The sequence below is a fragment of the Melanerpes formicivorus genome, unplaced genomic scaffold (assembly GCF_026170545.1).
Source record: "Melanerpes formicivorus ecotype bairdi unplaced genomic scaffold, bMelFor1.0.p_v2 SCAF_57, whole genome shotgun sequence".
NCBI lineage: Eukaryota > Metazoa > Chordata > Aves > Piciformes > Picidae > Melanerpes > Melanerpes formicivorus.
Genome location: NW_027142409.1, coordinates 3,419,264 through 3,438,351, shown reverse-complemented (window position 1 = coordinate 3,438,351; position 19,088 = coordinate 3,419,264). Strand labels below are relative to the sequence as shown.

Sequence of the window (19,088 nt, the reverse complement as noted above, 5' to 3'; positions counted from 1 at the left end):
CTATGTGCAGTAAACAAATATAAGTCAGGAATGTTTTTTAGTGACTGTTAAAGACACCACCACTGGACACAGTTTTAAAGAACAGTTTTATGATATAACAAATGAGAGTGAATTCAGGAAATATTACAAGGTCTAGCCAGTTTCTGTAAGAATAATGAAAGGAAGACTCATGCTGATTAATATCAGATAAAGCAAATAAACAAGAAATTTGGTTTATGTATAGCTTTTTTTTTTTTTTTTATCAGACTGTCTAATCAGGCAAGGCAAACTTTTAATTTTCTTAGTAGTGGGAAGATTTACAATAATGCTAAGTTAAATCTTAATTTTTCTTGCTAAATCCTGTGGTGAAGAGGTTATTAAATTTATGAATATGAAATATGTATTATGAAAATATTATTTTATTAATTATGAAATTATTAATAACCGATAAATCACCAACTTATATACATGTTCTAGTGCACGTTCGTGAAATAGATTCCACAAGTGGCTTCATGTTATGATTAGGACTTAATTGAACTATCTATAAACCCTTTCTATATTTATATAACGAAGGGTGCAGTTCCGCCGCTTGGCCACTAGATGGAGACTCGGCGAGACGCGGGCGGCTCCTGGCTATGCACAGCAAAATTACAATCTTTCTATGCGTCAGCGCTTACTGTGCTAGACGTGGATACTTTGAACTGAGTGCTAGTGGATGGAAAGCACGTGGAAGATATTCGATAGCTCTCGTTTGTAGCAAGGTGGGGGTCTTGTAGACGGTTGCCACTGGACTGGTTCGAGTTGGGACGGCGGCGTTGGGTTACTGTCTCCTCTCTTCACAACAGGGAAGAGGGAATAGTGGAACCTGGGCTTAGCACAGAAGCAGGTTCTCTTGAGGACTCGGTCGATTCCCTCCAGACAACAGGGATTGGTCCTGGTCGGGGTCGGCTCGCACGGCAGGGCGGGACAACGGTGGCTCGGACAACGCGGCAGCAGGCAAAGCTACGGGGGTCGGCCCAACCACGGCGATTCTCGGGGTTGATGCAAACAGCCTCGGGGAGAGAATGTGGCTGCGTTAGGCGGCGGATTCTCGTTTACTGAGCTTAAAGGAGCAGCGGGACTCTCGGAGTGGTCCCGGGTTCGGTGCAGTATAGGCACGAACAATGCTTTAGTCTTCCCTGAGATTCACAGGGCTCAGAGCAGCACATGGCGGCTCCTCTCCCGCTATGGCAAGGCTAGGCATACGTGGGCTCGGTATCGATCAAGTCCCTTCTCCCCGGCAACTGGGCAGATCTTACCCTCGGGGGTTGGTCCAGTCCTCCGGTGGCACGGTGGGCTCTCCCGGTCGGTACGACTGGCTGTAGCGACGCTGAGCTCAGGCGTCGCTAAGGTCCTCCCTCTGGGCTTCTTCACGATGCAGAGGCTTCCAGTATGCGTGCATGTATAACAGAAGCTAACAACAATAAGCTCAATGGCAAAGGCTGTTGCTCGAGAGTTGCTCTCTCGAGCAAGCACAGAGACAAAGTGAATGAGGGGGCGACTTGTTTACCAACTGGGGTGATACTTATAGATTCCTCGAGGCTGGGCTTGACCAATGGGCACTCTCATAAACAACTGGCTTCAGCCTATAGAAAGTGTGAAGCTAGAATTATGCCCATACTTGGTGTCAGCATGAGCACTGCATGCGCTGGGTGCGTGCAAGCCTGGCTAATGCCTTGGCTTTTGTCTTCCTCCTGGAGGAGGGGGAACTTGTCCACATGGTGGGACAAGATTCAGTATCGGGGCATAATGTGCCTTCACTACAAATCCCCAGCTTGCTAAATCTCATCTGGCATCCTGTACATAATTTTCTGGGTTTCAGCTTTGCAGTAGCCAAGAGCAGAGAGCTGTTCCACACATGCTGCTGAAGCTGGGGTCAAACAAAGCATTTCCAATGCAAGGTTTCTATTGCAATAATTGTCCTTATATGTTGGGGATTGTCTTAGGTCAAAAGGACATGGGTCCCAGCAACATCTGTGCAATTTAGGCCTTGAAGGACTTTCTGTTGAAAATACAGCAATGGAGTAGGAGTTATGGAAAAGTGCTGATTGCCTGGTATGCTAAGGTCAAGCTGCCCCTGAGAAGAGACAAACAAGATAAGGAGGAGGCAAGGTCTGGGAAGAAGAGCAATTAGACTGAGTAGAAAAAACCACAGAGTAGTGAAATAATGATGTAACCTTTTAGAGAGAAACCAATAGTATGTGTTAAATTAGAATAGAATTAACTATGCATAAGATAAGACTATAAATAATAAAGTGTGGAACAATAAAGTTGGATGATTTCTATCATTCATATTGAGTGCTGTCGTCCCCGTCTCCATTCTCCCCACTTATACACAGATGTGTAATAATATGCTTCAGCTAAGAGACTTAAAAAGATAAAAGCAATAGAGCTAAAAGGCTTATAAACCAAAGAGGTGTTGTTTTTTTTCCTGAATAATTTTGGTGCATTTGGTGAATTTTAATGCTTATGGAAATGAAAGATTTTATTGGAGGCAAGGCAAGTGTAGGCAGTAACCATAGTGACTTCTACACATATCAGCTTTGCCGGTGAGCTTCTGTTCTAGTCTGCAAAATCCTAATTATCAAACATTTGTAGGTTCTTATTGGGCAGTCACAAGGAAGGATTGATGTCAGGGGGTTGTTGTCCTTTACTTAAAACTAGAATCACAGGAACACAACAGTTTCTCACTGAGGTCAAATCTAAATTACAAGAGCAGCAAAAGTTGCCACTGTGAATATTAATGTCACTGCTGATGCTTTTCCTTTGTGCACTGGCAGGGTTAAATACCCTATCAGTGATACCCACACTTTTGTCATATCATTCTCTGGCTTTCAGACACACCTAAAGAAGAGCCATTGAAGATGGACCGTAATATGCTTTCCTGAGCTATTGCTAGAGGATTTTATATTTTCTTATTTACCATAGGTAATGAGTAGTCTTGTGCACATTGTCTTTCTGCAAGAAACATGAAACTTAATAGAAATAAGTACTAAAAGAACAATTCTACTATTTTGTTTGTTGTGGCAGAAATAACTATTTTTAGTAGTCATGCTAAACAGTGCTATCACTGTACATTTTGACTGCCATATCTTATGCTAGAAGCTTCTGAATTTATTCAAGCTAAAAAAAAGTGAATTAAAAGTTGTAGTAGGTCTCAGCTTAGCAACTTTCTTTTGGGATAAGAACAAGATTCTCTGAAATAAAAATGTAGGCTGATAGAAGATGCATAAGATCCAACTGCTGTTGTATGAAATTATTGCATATTTGAATATTGAGTATTGCAGTTTTCATGGGTTTAGCCAATTGAATCTGCTGGCGAGTATTCAATCGCATGCTGATGTCACGCCAGCATTAAAACAAAGTGCTGGCTGGAGCAAAGTATCATGGAGCTTGTAGTGGGGATTGTAGCATGAGACTCTTCCTGTTTCTGTTTGCTGCTTCTGGTTTCTAGTTTTGGGAAGTTGGTCTTTTCCGCTGGGCTGGCTGCGGGCTTGGGGGGAGGGGTGTTTTATGGTTGGCTTCTGCTACTGCTTCTGTTTTTCTGCAAAATAATCTAAGGTAATTGTACATTGTATTATTTCCATTGAACTCTCTCTTTATCTCAATGTGGGGATTTTTGCATTATTTTCCTTCTTGATCTGTGTCTGGAGGGCTTGCTTGTGAGAGTGGGATGTCTTAAAGCAGGACAGCAATATTGAGTATTGTATATAATTTCATTATAGTATTCTGGGTTTTCTTTCATTACAAAAATGCAGTTTTCATATCCTATCTGGTGAATTTATTATATTTTTTCTTTAAAAAAGAAACATTAAAGATAATTAGTTTCTAAAATAAAAGACAGTTGCTGATAAAATAGGCCTTGTAAAGGTTGTGATAAGTCATGTTATTGATTATTTTGATGTGTGTAAATACATGCAGCTGTTTACCTTTGTTACTGTATCATGCTAGATGGAAGAGAGTTTACATCAAAATATGTTTTTAATGCATATTGAATAGAATAGAACTGAATAGAATAGAATTAACTAGGTTAGAAAAGTCCTTTGAGATCGAGTCCAACCTATCACCCAACACTATCTAATCAACTAAACCATGGCACCAAGTGCCTCATCCAGTCTCTTCCTAAACATCACCAGTGATGTTGACTCCACCACCTCTCTGGGCAGCCCATTCCAAGGGCCAATCACTCTTTCTGTGAAGAACTTCTTCCTAACATCCAGCCTAAACCTCCCCTGGCTCAGCTTGAGACTGTGTCCTCTTGCTCTGGTGCTGGTTGCCTGGGAAAAGAGACCAACCCCCACCTGGCTACAACCTCCCTTCCAGGTAGTTGTAGACAGCAATAAGGTCTCCTCTGAGCCTCCTCTGAGTTTATGAGCTGTGATGCCTGGAAATGGATTAGTGCTTGTGCCTATGATGAGATATGGCCAGAAGATGACTGTTTTGTGTCATGGCAGCATTTGAGGTTACAGATCTTGACTTTGTTTCACCTTCAGAACAAAGTTTGTCATCTCATATCACTGTATATCAGCTACATTTTGACTTGAAAAGGTCCAAACTCCAGCTGTTGCAGCACAGCACACCTTGAATATTGGCCTTACATAGTAGTCGTATTTGCATACTGGAGGTGCAAAGCATAGATTATGTGAAGCAAAATATTATTTATACACCAGACAATCAAAATTATGTTGTTTTTATTAGCAAGTAGCCAAGATATATTAATGAGAACTTGTAGGCTGTCTACTTATGGCTGTGACTTGGACATAGTGGTTTCACCTGGAGTCTCCCATGTGTGAGTTGCCTCTTTCAGGTTCCTCAGTCCCCAACAAAGCTTTCAAGCTCTCTGCAGCTTCTGGTGCAAGTCACTCATCCTTTTCCCTAAATTATTGCATTTGCTTTTCCCTGGTACTTTCTCCTTGGTTTCTTGTACAAAGCCAGTTCTTCAATTCATACTCTTCATATGCGTTGGGCTAAAACTTTGGATCCTCCTTTCCTCTTCTACAAGCAGAAGTTCAGCTTGTGAAGACTACATCTTTCCAATTATTTTTCTCTCCTTGTCCTCGTCCTTTTCCTTGTCTTTTTCCTTGTCCTTGTCCTTGTCCTTTCCTTTCATTTTTCATTTTTTTAAAGACATAAAAATAATTAAAGTCAATACAAAAGTAAGTAAAGCAAATCTTAATTTTCAGGAATTCAGACATGACAATTTAATTTATAAGTTTTTTTCACTTCAAACTGCGTGACTGGGTAAGCCTCAAGCAGAACCTTGATCCTGGTAGTTGCAGTACTGATCAATATCTTATTAATTCTAGCACCTATGGCTGAGCATATATGGTAGCAAGCTTTTTGCAGGACAGATCTGACACATGCATAAAAGACAGTTTGCCCATGTTTGAGTTCCCTAACAAGGAAGACCACACTGGTTTTGGTTATTTACAGTGCCCTGTCCAAACAAGCGAGCATTTACACTGTTTGAGACCTAAAACCACAAAACAAGGCATTCCAGTCCTTGCCTTTGCTATCTTCACATTTTGAATGGTGTTACTGTCATTTCTGGTCACTAAAGTCAAGTGTGAAGGGGAGGTTCCAGATACAGAGAACATGCATGTATTTCCCCACCTTGCACAGAACTGACATGAGCATGTCATAAGCCTGTAGTCCTGTCCCAATGTTTTTCTCTTAAATGTGGCTGTTAGTCACATTTACAAACTGACAACATAATTATACTCCCAGGTTCTTCATCTTATCAAAGGAGATCAGATTCCTGGATATGAGATTTAATAAAAACCTGATCATCCTTCGGACCTATTCAAATCCTTCCTTTTCATTGTGTTTTTTCATAGTTTCTTAGAGCAGTGTCTTCAGTTTTGTGATAAAGTCTACTGGCCATCTTCCAAAGACATGAGGAATGTGCAAAATTAAAAACCAGATAGGAAAAGATTGTCTGTCATAACTTGATCTTCAATTTGAACTTAGAAAACTGGAAAGGAGAAAGAGGAAGGGGAAGTCAGGGGAAGGAATGCAAGATTGCAAGTAAAGAAAACTGTATTTGTCATAGAACATAGATCAGGAGACAAAAAGATAAAAAGCCAGAAGTCTGTCATTTATCATGAGTCACTGGTAAGTAATTTTACTCAAAACAAGGAAGGCTCAGAAATTTTACACTGACATTCTCAGGCCAGTGGTTTCTGAGGCAGTGTCACCTGAGAAAAATGTTTGTAGGCTTGGTAAAAATATCATCCCTCTTAGAAAGTCTGTTAAAATGTAAGAGCGCAAAGTTGAGACACTTCTTAACTGCTGTAAGCTTACACATCTCCACAGGGGGAGCAAATTTTCACTGTTTTTTTCCCCATAATCATTTTGATATACCAAGTTCTCGGGTACAATCCGAGAATGCAAAAGCAAAGAAAAGGCTGGAGGATCTGAAAAGGAAGAAAGACATGGTAGGCTATTAGGAACCTCTAAATGAAGCCCTCTGGAGATGTTGGTGAGAAGAAAAAAGTGAACTATTTGACGCAATCTCATTGTTTTTTAAGGAAGGTGTGACCGTTTGAGGCTGTGCCTTTAAGTAAGGGACAATGCTGGGACACTCTGGCTGAATATTTTGTAAACAAAGACAGGTCTAAACTAATTTCATTCCTAGATTGGTAGAACGGAGCTTTAAGTTTTAGTGCAGTTGGAATTTTTCTCAATTCCGTTCCTTTCCTTCCCCCTTTCCAGCTTGCCTGCTTCTGGGCAACTTGCCGGAGTTCTGACCTTGGATAAGATAAGCACTAATCCTGCATTAATTCGCATGAGGCCTACTAAAACATTTTTCCCTTAATAACTGCCCTTTCTCTCTCAAACCCTTTTTGGGAAAAAAAAGGGAGGTAGGGGGAGAGAGCAGGGTATAGGGGGGGAACCCTCCTCTGTCCGGAGGAGGGAATTTTGTTCCTATTTTTTTTTTTCTTTGCTCTATATTTCTGTATATATATTGTAAATACTGTATATATTGTGTATAAATTACCTGCATTTTCACATTGCCTGTAAATATAGCATTCCTTTTGCTTCTCCGACTGAGTTAGTTGTGGTTATTTTCCTCTTTGTGGGGGAGGGAAAGCTAGGCCTTCTCTCTCAACCCGCTACATTTTTTTTTAATTGATGCCCAACGTGGGGCATGAAAATAGCTTGATTTATTGCTTGCTTGAGTCGGACTAGCAAACATGAAGGTGTTTTGGATTTTTAAGCAATTGCTCTTTTCAATATGGTCTCTCCTGATCTACAAATATTGTTTGGGCTTACTTCTCAATCACATAGGTAAATATTTAATGCAAAAATTATATTTATGGTTCAGGTATAAAATTCAGCTTCTGTATGACCACTGTCTGGGTTTTTTTTGGCTTAGTACATACGGAAATATAACTTCGAGCACTTTCCCAATTGAGATAAGAGAGGTTAAGATTCCAGTAGCTGAAAGAGTAATTTTAAGTGATGGCTGGGATCCAAAGCTGATTTATTTGATGTGTGTGAATCTGCTGCTGATGATAGTGATTGTGTATTTGTTATATTCTTTGCGCCGGGAGAGAAAAGTATCTAAGGCCTGCTCAATTGTTAAGCATAGATCAAAGAAAAGGAGGCACACCTCTGGCTCAGGCCCAGAGACTTCTAGTGATGAGGAGAGTGGAGAAGCTGTATCAGTTAAGGATAAAGTTAAAAAGTCTATTGGAAAGGCTGCTTTGAACGGTTCTGCTGCTGATTCTGGCAATCAGCCAGGGGTGGCAGAAGCTTCCAACATGGCGGCTCCCCCATCTTCAGCTGCCATTAACGAGGCAAAGTCATTTCCTCCTCCTACAGCAGGACCAGAAGCACCCTCCAAAGCAGTTGATCTGTCTCAAAACCTATCAGCTTCTGTTAAGGTGGCTGTAAATTCAAACACAGCTCCAATTAAGCAAGTAGAAGTTTGAAGAGCAAGAAGAGGAAAAGCCAAAGTTGACCCAGGAGCTGACGGGGGAGCGGAGCAAGATGCTGATGAGGGTGAGGGACATTCTGCTAGAAAAGATCCTGCTGAGGAGGAAGAGAAGGTTTGTTTTAAAGATCTAGCGGAGTTATTGAGATCAACACAGGATGGAGATGCAGCTAGGACAGCAGCTAGCAGTGGTGCTTCTCATCTTAAAGAGATCCTTAGGAGAGTGACAGCAGGATTATTGGGACAACGAGTTGAGGAAGATGTGGTAGATGGGGCAAAGGAGGAAGAAGATGACATTTCTGAATGCTCTTCACCTCACGAAGAACTTAGAAACGTCCGTAAAGATTACACCAGAGCAGATAAGAAGCCAGTTCTAGCTTGGCTTAGTAGATGTTATGATACAGGTGCTCCAGCTCTAATGGTTGGAGAAAAGTCGGCAGCTCAGTTAGGAACTCTCTCGAGGGATAATGGAATAGATAGGCATCTAGGCAAGGTTCTCGGTAAGGTTAATCTGTGGATATGCCTCTTATTTGGAGTTTTCCTGAGATACCCATCCCGAGATGGTCTTCCATGGAATCCCAAGCCCTGGACTACCATAGATGAGGGAATTAAGCGCCTGAGAGAATTTGCTGTTAGAGAGATACTCCATGGTGAAAATGAAACTCTGAATCCTGATGACATTCCTGTGGGTACTGGTCTTGCTAAAAAGCTCATCAAATTTGCTCCTTCTAATTATGCAAACATTCTGGCAAGCAGAATTGTGTCAAGAAATTATGGTGGAGCTTCCCCTACGGTTGGCCAATTCAGTGATCAAATGAGACAATTGGAGGATAGCATGACACGTGGTTCTTTGGTTTCAGCCATTGAAACTCTGACTGGAAAAAATGAGAATTGCATGAAAAAGCTGAAAGATTCCATATCCCAATTGGCACAAGGAGATAATTCCAATTCTTCCTCCAGGTGTATACAAGTTTCATCTGTGAGGAATAGACGTCCTCCAAGGAGGTCATTCCAAAACAGATCAAACCAAAACAGACCACCAAGGCAGTCACGTAGGACCATTTGGATAAGTCTGCGTGATCAGTTTGGTGAGAACATGAACAGATGGGATGGTCAACCAACTTCTAATCTTTCCAGGAGACTGAGGGAACTGCAAAGTGGCAGAACCCGAGGTAGCAATACCAAAAGGGTAGCTGTTACTTAACACCTTCTTTGCCTCAATTTTTACTAGCAGGACAGAATGTCTTCCAGACAGCTGGCCTGCAGAGCTGGCAGAGGGACCCAGGGAGCAGCATAGTTTTCCACTGTTCCAAAATGGGGTAGTTGGTGATCTGCTCAGCCGCCTGGATCCCCACAAGTCCATGGGACCAGATGGGATCCATCCTAGGGTGCTGAGGGAGCTGTCAGAGGAGCTGGCCAAGCCGCTCTCCATCATTTTTCAGCAGTCCTGGCTCACTGGCGAGGTTCCAGAGGACTGGAAGCTGGCCAACGTGGTGCCCATCCATAAGAAGGGCCGGTTGGATGAGCCAGGGAATTACAGGCCTGTCAGCCTGACCTCAGTGCCAGGCAAGATCATGGAACAGGTCATCCTGAGTGCAATAACACAACACTTAGAGGATGGCCAAGGGATCAGGCTCAGCCAACATGGATTTAGGAAGGGCAGGTCCTGCCTGACCAACCTGATCTCCTTCTATGATCAGGTGACCCGCCTGGTGGATGTGGGGAGGCCTGTGGATGTAGTTTACCTGGACCTCAGCAAGGCCTTTGACACCGTCCCCCATAGCAAACTCCTGGCCAAGCTGTCAGCCCATGGCTTGGACAGCAGCACTCTGAGCTGGGTTAGGAACTGGCTGGATGGCCGAACCCAGAGAGTGGTGGTGAATGGTGTCACATCCAGCTGGCAGCCAGTCAGTAGCGGAGTCCCCCAGGGATCAGTGCTGGGCCCCATGCTCTTTAACATCTTTATTGATGATCTGGATGAGGGCATTGAGTCTATCATCAGTAAATTTGCTGATGACACCAAGCTGGGGACAGGAGTTGATCTGCTAGATGGTAGAGAGGCTTTGCAGAGAGACCTCGACAGGCTGGACAGATGGGCAGAGTCCAACGGCATAAGATTTAACGCATCCAAGTGCCGGGTTCTGCACATTGGCCACAACAACCCCATGCAGTGCTACAGGCTGGGGTCAGAGTGGCTGGAGAGCAGCCAGGCAGAGAGGGACCTGGGGGTGCTGGTTGATGGTAGGCTGAACATGAGCCTGCAGTGTGCCCAGGCAGCCAAGAGGGCCAATGGCATCCTGGCCTGCATTAAGAACAGTGTGGCCAGGAGGAGCATGGTGGTCATTCTGCCCCTGTACACTGCACTGGTTAGGCCGCACCTCGAGTACTGTGTCCAGTTCTGGGCCCCTCAGTTTAGGAAGGATGTTGACTTGCTGGAACAAGTCCAGAGAAGGGCAACGAAGTTAGTGAGGGGCTTGGAACACAAGCCCTATGAGGAGAGACTGAGGGAGCTGGGGCTGCTTAGCCTGGAGAGGAGGAGACTCAGGGGTGACCTTATTGCTCTCTACAACTACCTGAAGGGGGGTTGTAAACAGGCAGAGGTTGGTCTCTTCTCCCAGGCAGCCAGCACCAGAACAAGAGGACACAGTCTCAGGCTGCACCAGGGGAAGTTCAGGCTGGAGGTCAGGAGGAAGTTTTACACGGAGAGAGTGATTGCCCATTGGAATGGGCTGCCTGGGGAGGTGGTGGAGTCGCAGTCACTGGAGGTGTTCAGGAGGAGACTTGACAGGGTGCTTGGTTACATGGGTTAGTTGATTGGGTGGTGTTGGGTGATAGGTTGGACGCGATGATCTTGAAGGTCTCTTCCAACCTGGTTTATTCTATTCTATTCTATTCTATTCTATTCTATTCTATTCTATTCTATTCTATTCTATTCTACTTCCACAGTTCCCCAGAACAACTCTAGTAGCTCCAACAGTGGATCCAGATATAACACTGCACACTGTGCGCAATGCACATGTGGGCATGTTCCCCATAACTAGGGGTGCCCTGCCTCCCGCCAGGGGGAGGAGAGGGATAATAGAGATAACAGAATCTATTGGGATGTGTACAACCAGTGGCCTGGCACTTCACAATTTCGGAAGTGCAGGGCCTTGGTTGACACAGGAGCTCAGTACACCATAATACCATCAAATTATCAGGGATCAGAGTCTATAACTATTCTGGGAGTCACTGGTGGATCTCAAGAGTTAAGTAAGGTGGAGGTTAACTGGTAAACAGTGGAGGAAGCATACAGTTGTGACCAGACCTGACGCACCTTGTATTTTGGGAATTGATTTTCTGAGAGTAGGGTGTTTCAAAGACCCTAGAGGTTACAAATGGGCATGTGGAGTAGCATCTGTAGAAATTGATGGACAAAAACTGAAGCTGTCTGCTAGACCTGAGCTTTCTGATGAATCTGCAGTTGTGGGACAACACAAGATACAGGACATTAAATTGCCGGTTGCTTCTCAGACTGTGCATCACAGACAATACAGAACCCACCATGACTCTTTGTTGCCCATTCAGAATCTGATTCATCAGTTGGAGAGTCAGAAAGTTGTCAGCAAAACTCATTCACCTTTCAACAGTCCAGTGTGGCCTGTGCGGAAGCAGAATGGAGACTGGCGTCGAACAGTAGACTACCGAGCCCTGAATGAAGTAACTCCACCTATGAGTGCAGCAGTACCAGACATGATGGAACTCCAGTATGAGCTCGAATCCAAAGAGGCCAAATGGTATGCTACCATAGACATTGCTAATGTGTTTTTCTCTATTCCCATAGCAGAGGAATGCAGGCCTCAGTTTGCTTTTACCTGGAGAGGAATCCAGTACACTTTCAACAGATTGCCAATGGGCTGGATCCACAGCTCAAGCATCTGTCATGCAGTAATCCACGATGCTCTGGAGAAAGGTGGTGCTCCAGAACACATCCAGTTCATCGATGATATCATCGTCTGGGGTAAAACTGCTGAGGAAGTATTCAAGAAAGGTAACAAAATCATTGACATTCTTCTGAATGCAGGTTTTGACATCAAGCGAGACAAGGTGAAACGACCTACCACAGAGATTCAGTTTCTGGGAGTGCGGTGCCAGGATGGATGCCGACACACTCCAGTGGATGTGGTAAATAGAGTCTCTACCATGGCAAATCCCATGAACAAGCAAGAAACTCTATGTTTCTTGGGGATAGTGGGATTTTGGAGACTGCACATTCCTGGATACAGATTGTGAAACCTCTGTATGATGTGACTCGAAAGAGAAACAGCTTCCACTGGGGACCTGAACATCAAGCAGCCTTTGACCAGATAAAGCAAGAGGTAATTCAAGCAATGGGTCTGGGACCTGTCTGAGATGGTCCAGACATTAAGAACATTTTGTACACGGCTGCAAGTGACAATGGTCCAACCTGGTGCTTGTGGCAAAAAGCTCCAGGTGAGACACGTGGACGACCTCTTGGTTTCTGGAGTCGAGGTTACAGAGGTTCAGAGGCTATTTATACTCTAACAGAGAAAGAGATTCTAGCTTCCTATGAAGGGGTAAAATCAGCTTCTGAAGTAATTGGAACTGAATCACAACTTCTCTTAGCTCCCAGATTACCAGTTTTGAATTGGATGTTCAAAGGCAAAGGCTCCACACCACATCATGCCACAGACTCAACATGGTCTAAGTGCATGGCTCTGATAACACAGAGAGCTCGAATGGGAAATCTTGAAGGACCTGGTCTGGTGGGGGTGATCTCAAGTTGGCCTGAAGGTACCAACTGTACTAAACCTCCAGAGAAGAAAGTAACTCGTGCTGAGGAAGCTCCTCCTTACAATGACCTTTCTGATGATGAAAAGAAATATGCTTTGTTTACAGATGGTTCCTGTTGTCTTGTTGGGAACAAGCGAAGGTGGAAGTCTGCAGTGTGGAGTCCAACACGCCGAGTTGCAGAGGCGAAGGATGGAGAAGGAGAGTCCAGTTAATTTGCAGAGGTAAAAGCTGTCCAGCTAGCTCTCGACGTAGCTGAACATGAGAGATGGCCAAAGCTTTATCTCTACACCAACTCATGGATGGTAGCCAATGCTCTATGGGTTGGCTAAAGAACTGGAAAAAGAATGGTTGGCAGAGGAAGTGATCGAGTGAAGAGAATTCCAGTGAAGGTGAGACACGTTGATGCTCACATTCCTAAGAGCAAAGCTACTGAGGAACAGCAACACAACCATCAGGCAGATCTAGCCGTAAGAGTTTCTCAAGTAGACATGGACTCTAATCTTGATCTTGACTGGAAACACCGAGGCGAGATATTCTTAGCTCGGTGGGCTCGGTGGTATGGTGACAGATGGTCCAAGTACAAGTATGGTGATGCTTGGCAGATTGACTACATCACTCTACCACGTTCTCGTTCTGGTAAGCAGTACGTGCTTACTATGGTAGAGGCAAACACTGGATGGTTGGAAACTTCTCCAGTTCCACATGCAACTGCACGCAACACCATTCTCGGTCTGGAGAGACAGATCCTGTGGAGACACGGAACTCCAGAGAGGATTGAGTCAGACAACGGAACTCATTTTAAGAACAACCTTGTAAAGAACTGGGCAAAAGAGCATGGCATTGAGTGGATATTCCATATCCCATACTATGGACCAGCTGCAGGGAAGATTGAATGCTACAACGGTTTGTTGATGACCACTCTTAAAGCCATGGGGGGTGGATCTTTGAAAAACTGGGAAAAACATTTAGCACAAGCAACCTGGCTGGTAAATATTAGAGGTTTGGTGAATCGAGCTGGACCTGCACATTCAGATCTGCTACAGAAAGTGGAAGGTGATTGAGTTCCAGTTGTCAGAGAAAAGAATCTCTTAGGTAAAACTGTTTGGGTATTTTCTCCCTCAGGAGAGGCTAAACCTGTCCGAGGTGTGGTTTCTGCTGAAGGTCCGGGTCACACTTATTGGGTAATGCAAGAGAATGGTGAAATTCAGTGTATTCCACAGAGGAATTTAACTTTAGCTGAAAGAGTTTAATTTCAAACTGTTGTACAGCTACATCGCATCCAAGGGAAGAATCTATGAGGAATCTATGGTGCACGAACCCTGAGAACCCTGAGAGCCCTGAGTCAACTGAGAATCCCTGTTTCCCTTTTTCTTCGCTTTGTCTGCAAAGAGATAAACTGTTGTCCATTTTTCTTGTTTCCTCATTTTCTTGGAGTTCTGAATCATCTACATCTGAGGATATCCGAAATGGACTATGAATTTTACTTACGAACTGTAAATATTGTTTTGGTTTGCATGGACAGTATAAACAGCCAATTAAATCATTTAGAAGGGGTGGATTGTGACCGTTTCAGGCTGTACCTTTAAGAAAGGGACAATGCTGGGACACTCTGGTTTAATATTTTGAATATTCTGGTTGAATATTTTGTCTCTTCCAACCTGGTCTATTCTATTCTATTCTATTCTATTCTATTCTATTCTATTCTATTCTATTCTATTCTATTCTAACTGCCTTTTTCCCCTGTAACCCTTTTTGGGAAAAAATAGGGAGGTAGGGGGAGAGAGCAGGGTGTAGGGCGGGAACCCTCCTCTGTCCGGAGGAGGGAATTTCATTCCTATTTTTTTTTTCTTTGCTGTATATTTCTGTATATATATTGTAAATACTGTACTTATTGTGTATAAATTACCTGCATTTTCACCTTGCTTGTAAGTATAGCATTCCTTTTGCTTCTTCGACTGAGTTAGCTGTGTTTTTTTTCCTCTTTGTGGGGGAGGGAAAGCTAGGCCTTCTCTCTCAGCCTGCTAGAGAAGGCCTTAATTGTTTGTGTGTTACTGGTATGTGGTCTTTCAGTGTTGTCTCTCTCTTTGTTATTATTATTGCCATTCTTCAGTGCTTCCATTGAAGGGTAGCCAAAAGCTTTTTGCAGTCTTGCCTCCAAACGAGTAAAGAATTGTCATTCACAAAGCTGTCCTGTTCTCAGCTGCATCTTCTACCTTGGTAATATCAGATTTTCTGGCATCTTAACCAGCAAGATATTTCCTTTTTAGTGTCATATGTGTATGACTATATCACTGGCTACTTGAATCAGCAAGCAGACAGGTTTATTCAAATGAAGCTGATCCTTCTGTTTCAACTTGAAAGACACTGTCTACTAAAACATAACTAGGTGTTTTAGAAGGTGGTATCTTTCTGTCTCCTACCTTTCAGAGTATATTTTCAATAATCCACTAGTGGTTTATGATGCTAAGTTTGAATTCTAATTAGTGGAAAGTCTAGAAATTTTAAAGAAGAACCATTTTGCTTATTCTCTTCTGCCCATGAATGTGCAGATTTATAATCTGGCTCTAATGCCTGGAGAGATTAGTTTCCACATATGTTGGAGAGAAGCAGCTTAATAAATGGAAGACCAGTAGGAATTTTGAAGGTGGTGCATACATATTTAGACTTACTTGTTAGGATATATATATTTTTAATGATCCAAATGCAAAGCAAATACATCAATAATGTACTCTATTGTATGACCTGCAGTTTTGCAGATGTCCAGTGTTTACTTGCTTAACATTAGACATTGTGGTTGCGCTGGAGTAACTTGTTCTTTCAGTACAATCCTTCAGGCCACTCATGGGGAATTTTTTCAGAGTATCTCCCTGCACAAATGAGGACCACTTGTAAATGATAGTCTGTTGTTTTTAGAACTATTTCTTATATAGCCTAGAAGCCATTAATCAAAGACAGAACCATCAGGCTATTTTCCACATTTAACATTCTCTGCATGGGAAAGCTGTGCTCTAAGCTCACTACTGTGTGCTTAGTAAACTCAAAACTAGGTTAAGGAAGAGTGGTGACATCCTTGGGCCCAGATTCCGAAAAAAAGATATTGTTCTAAGAAAATGCATGCTTTCCTACTACATCCTGGAACAGCCTAAAAGCCTTTGTACATTACCAAGAAAATCTGACATTTGGCGTTTCCCAAGGCAAGACTGAATTTGATAGAGCAGTGATGAATAGTCTTTTTAGCTCTTTTCTGCCTCTCTCTCTCTTTTTTTTTTTTTTCCCTTCATTCCTCATCTGTTGTATAGCCAAGAGAGAAACTTCTGGACCATCAATCTCATTTACACTCACACATGCTTCCACTTTCTAACTGTTTCTTGTGTTATCTTTATCTTTTGTCATGGAAACACATGGAAAATATTTATACCATCTGGACACACAGAGTATATGCTTCTCTACTTCCACCCAGTACTGAAATGAAGGGGTTATGATCCACAGAGTCAAAGCTGAGCTTGTTTTTGCCTAGACAGCATATCTAGGGAGATAAGCTTGTGTTACCTTGAAGATGAGCACAGGAGGGAAGGAGACAGAAAGCACCTGCTCATATCTAAATGGTTTTCTATATGGTTTTCAATCTCTGAGGAAGGACTTCTTCTCTTTAGGGTGGTTTTCTAAAACTACTACTGAGTTTTCTGAATTGACAGTATAGCTGTGTCTTGGAGCCATGGATGCTGTGCTCATACTTTGCTTTCTCCCCATCTAGACCTCATGTGAGTCACTGTGGTAATGGTCAATTCTGAAAGAGTTACTTTTATTAACATTTGCGCCACAGGCCTTTAGGACCCTCTCTGTGTGTAATAGAAAAGGATGGTCCCTGCCTTAAACGTACTGTGAAGTAAATGCAAGTTATACCAAGGGCCATGTACAATAGAAGTGATCCATTTTGAGAAGTGGACTCCATTGTGGTAGAACTACATCAGCGGGAATGTATACAAAATCCTTTTGATTTCTGTACTTTTAATCTTTAAAGTTTTCTACCCCCAAACTCCAGCTGCACTAGCATTGCGGCAAGCATTGTCCAAACACCAATGTAGGTGGGTCCTAATGTTATGCCTTTTTGACTGTGTATTAGGAATTTGTTTAGCTGCAGCTCAGTCTGTTCAAAGCAGGAGTATGTAAACCATGATTTGTGGAAAACTTGTTGAAAAATGCACTTGGGTAATTTTTTGGGAACTAAAAGCCTTTTTTTTTAAAGTTCTTGCCAACATGTGACAGGAAAAATATTAAATACAAAGTCCTTAAGAAATTTGCTTTAGCCACCAGGTATAACCAAGTCCCATGGGAAAAGGGTGGGAAAGCAAACGAACACTGTATCGCCTTCAACTCTCCTCAGATCTCTGTGTTAAAGCAGGTAGATGGTAATTTATTTCAACTGAGTATCATAACATTTCTCCAACATGTATATTTAATTGTATGATTTTTCATAAGAAAACACTGATTTGAGAAATTAAATCTGTGTAAGTAGAGAATGAAGTAAACCAATCTAGTAGACTGGATTTCAAACAGTCTAAGTTCATATTCCAAGCTACTGTGACAAGCAGTTGCTATTTCTAAAAATATTCACTAAGACTGGGCTAATTTGTGCCTCATTAAATCACTGGTCTTTTTTGCTGTCAATGTATATTTTGCATTTGCAAGCAAAGAGGATATACAGTCTTTATTATTTGTTAAAAAGCAATTGACAGCTACACTTAACTGAGAGTGATTTTGTTCATATCTACCAGTGTCCTTGTGAGTGCAAACGGAATCTGAAAAGGTGCCACTGCTCTATGGTTATGTTTTATTTGCCTTTATTACCTCTCTAGGATTTTTTTCCACCTGAGCTTTAGGTGTCTTTTCTAAATGAGCTCCACTAGACAGGTTTAATGCTTCTCTTAATTTTCAGCCTTTTAGATGATTATGCAAGATTCATGCTATCACATCAGCAGAAGTTGCTGTAGATTGATGGGACCCCATCAACCACCCTGCCCACTCAATATTATAAAAATTTGTGTCATCAGTGGTCATGACGTTTGATAGGAAGTTGCCCATTTATGGATACTAGAGCAAATGATATCATCACAATAGGTTGCTCCTGTCTAAATAGGATCATTTGTGAAATGAGATTACAAGCATTTATCTGGGAAACAGGAGAGAGAGGCACCTGCTTTATGTAATTGATATCCTGGGGAATTATCGTGTACAATAATCAAGAGAAATCTTCATTTCTAATTCTATTATATGGGGGCAAAAAACCCAACTCTTTTTTCTGCCTGCATAAAACAAACCCCACTTCCACATGGAATAAGCTCCAGACCATGTTTTCTATTATGCTTGAATATATGGGACATGCATTGCAATCCTATGCTTGCCACACTGCTGCAGTATACTTGTTTTGCAGAGCTCTGTAGCAGGCTAGTCAAAGCTGTGACTAACCAGACCCTTGGATACATACTATAATCTCTGGCCTTTATTTTTACAATGAATTTGATTTGTTCACTGGCCGTGTGTTTTTTCTGATCTGTGAGAAGCTTCATGCTCTGTGTTTGGATGCTGACTGCAATAGAACAATAGTCTTTGATACGGTAAGTCAAAGATGACTCATTTCTTACTCTTGTGCCTTCAATTTATACTTTATACAACACCATCTCATCAGGTAGAAAATTATGTGTTAATTAACATTGAAGTAGTTAATTTTCAACAGATGCTCTTCCATTCCCTCCCCCCAGTACTTTGCACCAGGGTTGGTTTTTTTTTTCCTCTTCATGAAAGCAATAGGTTTGAACTGTCTTTAAGTAAAATGCTTTTGCTTTGTTATTTTTCATAATATTGCCAACATTTTCCCTATTCTTTAATTTCCACAATAAAAAAGATAATAGATCACACTCACATATTTGGAACTTAACATGTGATGCTAGAATATGATAAGTTCAGTTCAATATTAACCTTTATTACAGCAAACACAATTGGAAAGGCAAGAATCTTTTTGGGGATTTATACTTCTGAATAAAGTAGAAGGGTTTCAGTTTTCCTTTGACTAATAATACAGATACATTCAGCCACAAGAGCCTTTATTTTATGTGAAAGCAGTGGAGAGAAAATGCCTCACAAAAAGACAGTTTTCTTTGTAATGCAGCGTGCAGAAGATTCACTAGTATCCTTTATGAAGTGCATTGCATGAGAAAAGAGCAAAAACCCTCACATATTCACTGCACAGTGATAGGAGCCTTTATATTATAGAAATTTTGCTAACAAAATTGCTATTGAACAGAAATATTCTTTAAAGAGCTTTTAAAAAGTGCTGTGA

The 19,088-nt window shown here is 42.1% G+C and overlaps 1 protein-coding gene across 8 annotated transcripts in view; it reads left to right on the top strand.

Moving 5' to 3' along the window:
* The window catches only part of DLGAP2 (DLG associated protein 2), an 818,859-nt gene that overhangs the window by 205,820 nt on the left and 593,951 nt on the right, over nucleotides 1–19,088 (top strand). The window contains exon 1 of one of the 8 annotated variants that reach the window (XM_068161343.1): nucleotides 18,191–18,366. The exons of the other annotated variants lie outside the window; for them this stretch is intronic. The gene's annotated coding sequence lies outside the window, so the exon portion shown is untranslated. Of the gene's footprint in view, nucleotides 1–18,190; nucleotides 18,367–19,088 lie in introns of those variants that run through there. 8 annotated transcript variants of the gene reach the window in all.